Source organism: Sylvia atricapilla, chromosome 10 (assembly GCF_009819655.1).
Source record: "Sylvia atricapilla isolate bSylAtr1 chromosome 10, bSylAtr1.pri, whole genome shotgun sequence".
NCBI classification, from domain to species: Eukaryota; Metazoa; Chordata; class Aves; order Passeriformes; family Sylviidae; genus Sylvia; species Sylvia atricapilla.
Genome location: NC_089149.1, coordinates 9,482,763 through 9,493,530, shown reverse-complemented (window position 1 = coordinate 9,493,530; position 10,768 = coordinate 9,482,763).

The following is a 10,768-nucleotide window of genomic DNA, read 5'->3' as shown; positions in this document are numbered from 1 at the left end:
TCTGGGGAGATCTGAGAGGATGTGCAAACAACCCCAAAAGGAGAGATCTCGGACTCTTGGTTGTCTGCTCCGTCTCCAGGGAGTCGCTGGCAGGGACCTTTAAACCGCCAACTGAACAGGATGGTGCCTGCTTTTCACCACTTCAGGAAAGGTTCATGCTACCACAGCAGCTCTTCAAGTCAGGCTGTCACTGCCTGGCTGTGCCAGAGCTGTTGCAGGCTCCTTTTCAGTCCTATGGATCAGAACATGAGTTTTTTAATCATGAAGAGCTTTTCTTCTGTGTCTCATCATGAATTGATGCAATAGATTTGCAACTGCCCTAAACAGACTTGGGCTCTGAAACAAAAGGATGGGGAAAGAAAAGAAGCTAAAAACTCTGGTTTGCTAAAGTAGCACCAAATCAACAAGGCAGCTACATTTCAGCCTGGATTATTATTTAGAGCTATATGTATTCAGGATTTTCTTACAGCAGTTCAAACCTGGAGTTTGACCTGCGTTCAGGTGTGTATGTACCAATTAGTTTGTATTAGGCTTAACCATGGAGAAGGTCATACAATAGCCGTGGTGCAGGAAAGGCTGAATCAGTATGAAATTGAAGTTCCTGTAAAGATTCAGGAATGGAAACTTTACCACCACACCTACTTTCAGAGCTTGCACATCAAAAAGAAGTTGAGAAATACCTTTGTGATGGATGGTTGTCTCAAATGCAAATGTAATAGTTTAAAAGTGTCTCCTTCAAGCAAGAAAGAGCTTTGCACCTGCCTTAGGGGAGATGGGCACATTGCAAGAGAAAAGCAGGGGAGATGTGGGGCTTCCCCCTGAGCCTCACTGGAGTGTGGGCAGCAGGGCTGGGGAGCTGCTGGGGACCAGCACCCCAAAAAGGTAGAGAGTAAGTTTGAGGAGGGGTCCTATTTTAATCCTTATTGTTTAATCTGGGGGTCCCATTTCATGTTGGTAAGGGTGATTCTTATGCTTGCTTACTGCTGTCTGCTGTGTTCTTTCAGCAAAATAAAGTTATTTGGGCATGGTGAGTGTGCAAGAACTGCTCTGTGCATAGGGAGGGTGCAGCTGGAGGAACAGCAGCAGTGTTGTGCTTATGGGGGATGCTGAGATTGTCTGGAGACTTCGAATGTCAACATGATCAGTACTAGCTTCTTATTTTCTTTTCCAAGCACAGTTTGAAGCTCACATGCTTGACCCTGAGGGTGAGAAATAGATGGTGTTTGTCCGGACAACCATGTCTCCCCCACTGTTGTGGTTCAGGAGGGAAGCTCTGACATACTACTGACTTCACAGTGAAGTTGAAACAAGTTTTGGTCCTGCTTTTACATAACTTATCTCATGCTGTGCCCACGTCAGCTAAGAGCTGTTACGAGGGATCTGACTTTTCCTCCACATCCACTGAACTGGCAGCCCATGCCAAAGACTGGGGCTACCACACGCAGCCCAGGTTTCCCTCTGCTATTCCACCCCCAGTTAATGGGGTGCAAAGTGCCAGTGCTACACATCTCTTCATGCCCTGTTCCTTTTGCTTTAAACCTGAACTTTGCTTTTTCCTGTTGTATTGTTCTGCGTAGGCAGCATCTGGTCAGGTTTCTGTTGCATCAGTGAGTTTGCTAGTATTGGGTTTTACTCAAACAATGTGTTCTACCACAAAGGAGCAGGTTCGAGCAGGTTAGAGCTGTCCAGCTTGGCCGTGCAGGAACCAGTGACGAATAATGCTCCATAAATACATTCTTCTGCCTCTCCCCTTCCTCCACACATATATCAATTTCTTTTCCAGATTATTGAGAAAAGAATCTCTGTGTTTCCTGGGTGTGAAATGTGTTGGTTCTCCCTTTGCAAGCAATGAAGATAATGTTGCTGGCAGAGCTGCGGCTTGGCCCAAGGCTCTGCTGGTGGATGGGTGATCCCAAGGCCATCGGGAGCAGTGGAGATATTTGTGTCAGCCCTGTGAGCAGATTGCTCCACTGGGAGCCACCTGGGATTCAGGACCAGCCCAGAACAGAGCTGCCTGCAGAGGCAAGGGCTCCCATCCTCCCCTGCTGACCCCAGCACACAGTGCCCTGCAGGGCTTGGCCGTGGGAAATGTTCGCTGGCCCTTCCTCCACTTCAGTAACACTAGGCCTGGGAAATGGGGTCCCTCTGGGCTCTAGGAATCTCGGGGCTCTGTCTATATTTAAATCTCATCCGTGAACTGTCCCTGTGGCTGCCACCACCCTCCTTCAGCATCATAGCATCTGGCATAGCTACCATTGCCCTGAAAGCTGGGTCTTGTCCTCCCCACACACTCCTTGGGTTGTGCTAAGGGGTTCACAGGATCCATCCCCCTGCTCCTTAACAAAATGAGGCAATGTTGGGAGGAAAACTGAGGAGAGGAGGAGTGGAAAAGGTTTCTGCAGCCTGATGCTGCAGCACTTGCTCTCTGCTCCAAGGCAGTTCGAGTCTGTGCTCACCACAGCAGTGTCTGGTGACAAGATGTGTCCTTCCCCTGGGGCAGCTGGTGCTGGTGTCCACACACACATGGCTTCACCCCACAGCCAGGAGTGCAGTTTCCAGGTGACCTTTCCCAGGTTAACCACAGCTTGCAAAACCTCATGCGTTTTTCCAGGCTTATAAAACACCCTCATTTGTTGTGGTGGTTTCATTCGCGATAGGAGCTGAAGAGGGACTTCACTGCTACCGAAACCTGGCGAGCGCCCAGAGGGGAGGGCGGCCGTGATGCACATCTCAGCCCTGCAGCTACTGCATTCCTCCCACCAAGATTCTGAGATTTCCCCTCTCTGGCCCTACTTGTGGAAGAGGGCAAACAAACCCTACAAGGAGCAATGCCTGGGCAAGAGCAGAGGTTTGTCAGGCAGTCATTAGCAAACCCCTGGTGGAGATTCCCCTTGAGCCTGTTCAGCTGACTCTTGCAGTTCAGCACAGTCAGGGTTGTAGGTTTTTCCCATTTACTCTGTTCCCAAGCCCAGAGCTGAGCTTGGTGTGGGTCCAAATTCTCTGCGGGTGTAAATCACAGCTTCAGCTACACTGGTGACCCTGCCACGCTGCCCACGGATTGAGGTTGGCTGAGACCCCTTTGTCCCCATTGTCCAGTCTGCGCTGAGAGCTGTGGTAATGGTGAACTCCCTGGACAGACAGAGGAATCCGTTTTGTCAAGGACTTTGGGTATTCTGGCAAACAGCAGAAAATGACAGGTGAAAAACACAGCAAGAGGCAGGAAGGAAAGAGGCAGAGAATACTCATGCATTCTCATGCCCGGAGGTTGCCGCTGTGTTCGTGCACATCCCCACCGTGTCAGCCAGGGTCACAAGAGGTCACCTTGCTCTTTGTGTGCCCTGAGGAATGCACGCCTTGCTGGAGAGGCTGGGACAGCAAAAAGCCCTGGTGAGGCTGTGGCAGCTTGGTAAGGCTCCTTTTGGGGTACCACCCTCCCCTACAACTCCATGCATGGACTTTCCCAGCCTCCAGCACTTCACCCCTGGCCATTAGACGAAGACTCTGGGGTGGACCAGCAAGTGCCCTTGCACAAGCAGGGCCCAGTGCAGTGCAGGGCTTGGTTCTGCCCTGCAGCAGTGTGGCTCCAGCCCGCTCTCTGCACAACCCTGAGAAACTGCAAGTGGCTTTTCCAGCAGCTCCTCTGATGGACGATTTTGCAACGTTTTCACGTGAGGGGGTGGTTTGGATGGTGATGCCCATCCCACTGCTAGTTTGGGAGCTGGGCAACAGAGAAGCCCCTTCTCTGGCCCCATCCCCGCATAGCAGACAGAGCCCCGCTGTTGGTCAGAGGAAGTTTGGTGAAGCCAGAAAGGAGGAAAAGATTCCTGACAGGTTTCATCTGTCCAAGCCAAGAACGGTCCCATTAGAAGCTTGTAAACCTTTTTCTTCTCAAATACATCTATTTATTTTTTTAACTGCTGGCCGTTGCTCAAAGCGACCCGGTCTGCGTGTCCATCCCATTCGGTCTTGCCTGTGCCTCATCCTGGCCCCGGTGACTCCGGGAAGGTCTTTGGCTTCCCAGCCATGAAAGGCGCTCTCTCAGGGAGGGCGTGGATGTCTCCCCTTGGCCGGGAGCCTGTGTCGGCAGCGGGGAAGACTGGGACAGTGTTCGGGGCCTCGGGCTGCTGAAAGGGCTCAGTGTGTGCTGAGCGTGACTCACCCGGGCCGGAGGGCAGCTGGGAGCCGGCGAGGAGAGCAGCGGAGAGCTGCCGCAGGAGGGGCTGGCTTCCCAGGGAAAGGTGGCGAAATGGATCTCATTAGCTTGGAGTGGAGGCAGAAGGGCCCGAGGAAGGAGGGAGGCTGGGAGATGGTGTTTCCAGCGGGGGAGGGATTCGAGGGAGCCTTGCATCACACCTGGGTGTCTGCGAGGGGTCAGGGATGAGAACGGGAAGGGGGAATGGAGCCTGGGTCTGTCTGCACCCACCACTGGACTTCCATGTGACTTTGGATGTCAAACAAAGCCTGGGGAAGAGCTGGAAAAGCCCTGGAAAGATCCTTGGGGTCCCTCAGATAGGGAGCTATCTTGTGTCAGATTTTGGTGCCCCGAGCACAGGGCTGGGGCTCCATCCTGGCTGGTGTAAAACATCCCTGGAGCTGCTGGTTTTCTTTGGCTCAGTTTGGCTGTGCACTTCCCAGTCTGGCTGACACACACCCAGGCGGCTGCAAGGCTGTGCCAGCACCTTACACATCCCCAGCATCAACTCCTGGTCCCCAGGGATGTCACCTCCAGTGGCAGAGCCAGGAGGTGGCTTGTAACTTCCTGGAGCAAGCAACATTGCTCATAGCTCTGGGCAGTTCCAAAGGGGAGAGTGGCATCCTGGTGGTCTCAGTGAGGACATCTCTGCCTGGATCCTTGTGAGATGAGAAACAAGGAGGGATTTCTGGTTTAGATTGGATGCAAGCATATATGGGAATGTCCGGTTTTATCACAAAACCAAACAGCTCTGCACATGGTGGTACTACTGCCCAGAGATGTGTCTGAGGATTAGGCATGTCCTACTGTCTTCCAGAGGCATCATGTGCTCATGTAAGACACCAGCAAGAGAAGAGTAGAGGCCCCCTGGGGTTCAGCTTGCCCCTGTCCTGGAGCCCACAGCTGCTGGAGAGAGCAGGAGGGGGAGAGTGTGCAGAAAGTGCTTGCAGTGGTGGTTGATCAGGAGCTGCATCCTAAAGGGATATGCTTTTTAATGGGGATTTAGCTGACTGGACTGTGAGGGAGTTGAACTTTGATGAACAGTCAGACTAAGATATTTCCCTTTAGCACAAATAGCTGCAGCCCAAAAGCACAGGGTCTCACCGGTGAGTAAATGGGAGGGCAGCTGATGGCTCTGGGCAGCTTGGCCACATCCCTGTGCCTTCCAGACCTGCAGAAAACCACCCCAGAGTCTGAGAATAATCCTATCAACTTACTGGCTGACATTTCAGGGCTAGTTCACCCACCACACCTCTGGTTTGTTGATCTGTGGAGCCTCATCGCTGAACTCTGCAGCCACGTGCTCGGCGTTGGCACCACGAGCTGCTTGTGCCAGGGAGTGTCCCTGCCACCTCCCCCCAAGGACTGATGGGCCTTCCATCCTGTTCCTTCCCTGATGCCCAGTTCTCTATCCTTCCCCACCTCTCTCTGGTGTTGGGCAGATCCTCAAAGCTTTGGCCCTGCAGGAATGACCTCTTAGGGTGGTGCATTTCTGTCCTGTTGTCACCAGTGACAGCAGGAGGATGAAGGGAAAGTAAACCATGATGGGGAGCAGAGTGTGATGATATAAATGGGCTGGAAGGACCCAGGAGAGCCATCACTTTGTCCTCCACCCTGTGCAGGAGCTGGTTTCCCATTGGTGAGGCAGAGATCAAGGCAGCAGTGGTGTCTGGAGCCTCCCTGCACCAAGACACTGGAAATGCCAGAGCCACGTAAGAACCGTCAGCCCGGCGATGGCACGGGGCTGTGGCTGCTCCTGCTGTGAATCAGGGAAGGAGCTGGATCCATGCATTAACTCACTGGCCATCCCAGCCCACAGCATAGAATGACTTCACCGTCGGGTGAACATCCCACCATGGAAACCAAACCTCAGGAATGCGTCTGGGTGTGCCGACTCTCTTCTCCTCTCCGGAGGGTTCTCTTATGTCTCGACTACTCCCAGGCTAGCAAATTGCTGTTGTCACCTCTCCCACCAGCTCCCTGAGCTGGGCTGGGGAGCAGTGCCCATGCAAGGGTCATCCCCTGTGCCCAGTGGGTGCCTGCCCAGGGGTGGCACTGCGGACACTGCCCTCCCTTCTTGTGCATGCGGAAGCAGGGAGCTTTGCCATGGCTTGAGTCCAGCAGCCCCAGCCAAAGAGGGGAAGTCTGCACTCCACATGCCCTCCTTTTCCCTCTCTCCATCTCTTGCTGGTGACTGATCCACCAGTGGCTGTAGCAGAGCCCAGGTTTTGGCGACGAGCAGCAGCAGAGTGATGATTAATGCTGAGCAGAGCCACAGAGCCAGGGATGTCTGAGTTGTCTCTGCCTCTCTCCTGAACCGATTTGGCCAAAAAAGGCTAATGTTAGCATTTCTGCATCTGCCATCCTGGGAGGGAGTCCAGCCAGAGCTCGGGGTCCCAGCAGGCATGTATGGGGCTGTATGTTTTTCCACTGGGGCTGGAGAGGGGCCGTGGGCAGGCAGCCGCCGGGCTCAGGTGACTCCTGAGCCGCCCTTTCCATCTGACTCATGAGAGACGTTGTGAGTGCTCTCCTGCCCAATGGAAAACACGTCTCCTTGCAGCTCATGGCTTCTGGGCCCATGCCAGCCCCCAGCCAGCACAGCTTCCCAGGGCTGTGCTGGCACCTGGAGCCCAGCTCTTGCCAGGCTGGAGCTGGGAGAGCAGCTCCATGGGATGATGCCCAACCAGGGCTTTACCTTCAGGCTGTGCCCGTAGCCGGCGTGGCAGAATAGTCAGGGTGCCAAGGGCTGGGCAGGCCCATGGTCCCCACGATGGGCAGGAGCATCTCTCCAGGCAGAGTTCCTGTTTTCACTGCTGGTAAGACATTGCTTTCCCAACACTCCTGATTTTCTCTTCTCCACCTCTTTGGAGGGTCCAGGATGGAAGTGATTGTCCTTCAGCACAAGGACAGGTCTTTCCCTTCCCAAGGCCAAGCACCCCATTGTCCTCCTTCCTTTCTGGTTTTGGGCAGCACCTCAAACCCCACATTCACATCCCCTAAGATTTCTCCCTCTTATGTCCTCATGGGCTTTTTTCAGTGCCTAGATGCCATCCTACCCTAGGTTCTCAGGAAAAACCCAGACCCTGGGGCTTTCTGCACAAGGGAAACTGAGGCATGCTGGGGTCAGCACCTCTTTCTGGGTCATGCTGGGCTGGGAGAGACAAGCCAGGGCCTGTGACTTACTGTGCCCACCCTCAGGCTGTTTGCATCATGCCCCAGAGCCTGCCCCCTCTGTGCCCGCTTCCCAAGCTGAAGCATTGGGCTCCCCCTGCTCCTCTGGAAAGGGAAATGTTTTCCTTTTCCCCTCCCATTCTGCTCACCAGCAGCGACTGAGTCTGATTTCCCCTGCACGCTGCCGCCAAGCGCCTCTGGAACCACTGGAAAACGCATAAAAGGCCTGGGCAAGGCTGCGGTGAGGGTTACTCGCAGTCACAGCTGGATCCAGCTTCTGCTTTAAAGCAACAGCACAGCCACACAGGGCTCCCCAGGACACCCAGGTGTCCCAGGGGTTTCAACCCCATGGGAAGAGAAGGCAGCATCCTCACTAGGCAGCAGCCCTGAGGCTGGAGAGGGCCTTCTCATTGGGGAAAATGAGGAAAGGGCAGCTCAAGGACACAAACCTTTGGGTGGGTCTGGGCCTGGGGTTTGCTCACCCAGGTTTGCAGAGTGCTTCCCCCTGCCCTGCTCCTGTAGCTCCTGGCACAATGACCAGGAGAGCACTTCCCTTCCAGCTTCAGCTGCATCCCAGAGCTGGGTCTGCAAAGGGCAACAGCAGCTTGGGGACCCAGGAGCAAAGGGGGCTGGCCCAGCCATCACCCTGCAAAGCAATTTACACTACTCCCCTATCTCTGGAAGAAATCATGTGACTCCTGAATCCCGGAGTGTTTGATTCTAGGCAGGACAGAGGGTGTGGCTTTCAGCTGTGGCTCCAGGTGTTTTGGCAGCCCCCAGTGTTTCAGTGTGTGAGATGCTGAGGCCGGTGGAGTGGGATGGAGCAGCTGGCTGTGGGAAGGCAGAAAACCTCTTCCTGCATCCTGAAAGCCAGCGTGGTCCCGCTCTGGCAGAGGCGCTGGGATGGAAACAGCCACGGGGCACTGGGGTTAATGAGTAAAATAACTCACCCCCGCCCAGGGTCTGGTTTATGGCCCTGTTAGTGTGGGCAAGCAGAGGGAGCTTTCTGTGGGGGTGGATGTCTTTCCCGTGTCCCACGTCATGGGCTGATGACGTCTGCTCCACCTTCCAAGATGCAGCAATAAATCAGGTTAATAATTAATCCCAACTGCCTGGGGAACCTTCCCTGGGACTAAGGCAGAGACAGGTGGGTCACAACTCTCAGCATCCCACGTGTGAGCCACCGTGACGGGCGAGTCTCACAGGATTGCTCTTTACCATAGCATCGTGAAAGGAGTTTAGAAAACAAACATGGAAGAAGAAAGGAACATTCCCTGTCCTATCACATCCAGGATGTTTGCTCCTGAGTGTGTGCAGAGTCTTGATGTGGTGCATGTCTGGCTCAGCCAAACAAATTGCAGCCTTGACCTCCCTCCCTGCTCCATGGTACACCACAGGTGAGTGGTTTAACAAAGAATAACCTAAAAGTGTGACCACCCCGTGCAGCTGGTCTTGGGTCAGGCTGAGCCCTTGGTCCTGCTCCAGGCACTCAGAGGTTTGGGAGGAGAGGGCTGGCTTGTGTGTCTCCACAGGGCAACGGGACCTTGGCTTGTGTGGGAAACCCAGCCCAGGGACCACAGTGTTGGCACAAGTGGTCAGGAGGTGTGAGAGTTCCTGGAAGAAGAAGTGAGAGTTTTTTCTGTATGTATAATTTGCTGGAATGAAAATAAATCAGAAAACAACACTCACACACACCAAAGAAAAAAACATATCAAAGAAACCAGTACAGCTTTCCCCAGTGAAACAAATTCCAAACCATCAGTGGGAAAACACTGGCTGGGTCAATCTGCCACTAGCCAGTCTTCTGGGATTACATAAGCTTCATAAAAAAAGCTCACTTCTTTCTTTGTACTATATTTTTAATGAAACGTTTTAGTTCAGGTCCACTTTGAAATTAAAAGAAGATTCTTGAAACAAGAAAAAGCATTTTGGTTCACTTTGAGAACATCTAAATGCGCCACTTGGCCATCACCCCAGTTCTCCTCCTTTCCCTTAACCCAGACAATGTCCTGGAGCCCTGTTTGATGCCAACTCCAAAGCTTTGTTGTCCTCACAGGTTGCCCCTCCCCATCTCCAGCAGTGCCACCAGTTGGGATAATGCTCGGGTGGGGGGTGAGTGTGTGGCACTGGGACTGGTCCCACTCCAAATGGGTCCCAGGAGCTGTCAGATATGGAGATGGCTGCTGCCAGCAGGAGCTGGTGTCACCCTGGCTGTCACTTGGGTGTCACCCAGGAAAATCTGTGCATTGCCTTCCTTTCTACATCCTCATCCAATGCAACAACAGCGTGTCCAAATGCTATTCCTCACAGGTGCCCCACCAGCTCTTCCAGGGCTGCAGTGGCCCAGCACACCTCAAATGTCACTGGTGTTGTGCAAGGCAGAGAAACTCGGCTTTTCCATGCCCAAGCAGCACCTGCCACCCAAGAGCACTTATCTAGAAATCCACAGCTCTGCCCACAGAGCCAAAAAGGCACCTGGTGCCTCCAAATTTCAGTTTAATGGCTCAGACCTAAGAAACACAGGTGATGGGTCCTGCAGAGAAGGAGGGGCAGAGCTACAGATTCAGCTGCTTTGCTGGAGTCAGGGCTGGGCAGGAATGGCAGGGATATGCTGCTGGCTGAGTCTGCTGAAGTGAATAAAAACATTCAGGTTTGTCTTTTTCATGTTTTATTCTCAGCAGAGTGGTTGTGGCTGCTCAGGTGAAACCTGTTCTTGCTGGGTGCTGGAAAGAGGCAAGGGAATGTGTGTGGAGTAAGACTTTTAAAGAAATATGCTTTCAGATGGATTTTGTTATTCCTGCTGCTTTTCTGCTTTCCCAGGGCAAATCTGAAGAGCTGAAAACTTGGTTTTGTTCTGAGCTTTTCTATGTAATAATGAAAAAAATAACAATAATAACAAAAACTGCTTCATTTTCAGGTTCATCCTTGAAACAGGAGCTGGTAGTGCCAGGGATGCCCAGGATGTGTTTTTTCCAGGCATCAGAAGCCCCAGACCTGATGGGATTTGAGCCTTTAATGATTATCAGAGGTAAAGCTTTGTGCAACCATCACATCCCAGGCCTGCAGTGCTCTCACACAGTTGGGATGTGCATCTCTTTCCCACAAAGGGGAAGGCAGGGAGTTATTTGAGCCAAAACCCTGCACAGCTGAATAGAATACTCTGGGAAGTCCTGTACTTCTGGCCCTACAGCTTTCCTGCAGGGAAGCAGCCATCAGAGAGGTGGAAAGCTGGAGCATGGCTGGCACAGCCCCCTGCCCCAGGCTGCCAGGAGCCCTCCTTACCGTGCAGCAGTGCCACTTGCTCACAGGAGCAGCACAGCCCTCAGGCTGCACCACGGCCAGCCCTGTCCCTGCTGGCTGGGTGTGCTGATGCTGGAGCATCCACAGAGCCCCGAGTGACTGTCA